The sequence below is a fragment of the Crocodylus porosus genome, unplaced genomic scaffold (assembly GCF_001723895.1).
Source record: "Crocodylus porosus isolate Cpor-Errol unplaced genomic scaffold, CroPor_comp1, whole genome shotgun sequence".
Lineage (NCBI taxonomy): Eukaryota > Metazoa > Chordata > Crocodylia > Crocodylidae > Crocodylus > Crocodylus porosus.
The window spans coordinates 84,519,075-84,520,560 of NW_017728943.1; positions in this window are offsets into that span (position 1 = coordinate 84,519,075).

A 1,486-nucleotide genomic window follows, 5' to 3' on the forward strand; every position below is an offset into this window, starting at 1 on the left:
GTAGCCCACCTTGTAGCCCCCCTCCCAGCACTGCCACTGCCTACCCCACCCCTGTCCCTCCCTGCCCTGAGTGTAGCCCTGGCTCATTCCCCCCAACCCCGAGCCCACAGTGGGCAACTTGCGCACAGATCTGGGGGTACATGCCCCACATGCCTCCTTTGGGGGGTGTGCAGAGACAGGAGCTGCCACTCCCCGCCCCAGACAAGCCACCTGCAGCCCCAGTCCCACTCCCGCCCTCACTGCAGGGTCTCGACCTGCCTCTCCCCATGCCCTTTTCCCCTGCACAGACTTACCGGGTGTGGGACACTACTCTCAGAGCTGCCTGGCTGTATATCAGCAATCGGATTGGTATTGGCCAATATGGCTGATAAATAATTGGCCATCAGTATTGGCCAAAAAAATCCTTATTAATGCACCCCTACAAATTTGTGCTGCCACTTTTTGCTGCTGAACATGTCCTGTGTGGTACCCATATACTCAGTTGTGCTGACAGCACAGAAAGCAGACATGAAGTTGACACAAGAGAAACCTAAGTGTTCTGACTGCACAGTTGCTACGGAGTTGCCAAAACAGGGAAACGTGGTTTCATGACATTGTCAAGATAATAAAACACCTGTGCTGCAGTGTGATGAAAACCACAAAACTGTGCCAAAAGGTGAGCAGCTCGCCCAACAAGACAGATGCTCAGTGCAGCATGACACATTTTTAACCACGATAGGATACAATATGAACTTAGCCGCATAATGTGGATAAGGTTGGCTAACTGCAGGTAGAATAGCCACTTAGCCAATCACAGTAAAGGTTAATCCAAATTTGGTTTTAAGTTCTGCTTGAATGCGAATAAATTTGGGATTAAATTTCAACAAAGTGTGCAGATCTTCGGGTCCCCATACTGCTGGGGAAACAAATGACTTAAGAAGCTTTGCAGGTGCTGCAGAACCAACAGCTTAGCTGATCTGGTCCAGGCATCATCTGTAAGGGTGTCTTTAACAATTGTGCATAAGAAGTAACAAGGCTTGAACATGCTATATTGGATTTTGTGAGTATACTATAAGTTATTCTTTCTCTCTTAAATAAAACAAAGCTTGACTTAGAGAGCTGCGTGTCTACTTTAAATAACTCATCCACTCGACCCATTATGGGTACAACACCCTGCATATGCACTTTGGTGCACGGTAAAATGCTCCACTTGGCATCCTGGCTCCGAGCATACTGGAGAAGCCGGGGCAGAACTAGAGGAGGGGAGATGCTTTGGCCAGCAGCCAGAGCATCTTCTGGAAGGACTAAGCCTCTGTCTACCAGTGCACACTCTTTGTGGCATGCACTGCACCATCTTTTTTTTCATGGTGGTTTTTTTGCTACTGGAAACTGGGGGACTGTGGTGTTGACACCCCCACAGTCAATTGGGTCGCCAGCTGGCTGGAGTGCCGCACCCAGAGAGTGGTGGACAGGTCATTTTTGACCTGGAGGGATGTGGGCAGTGGGG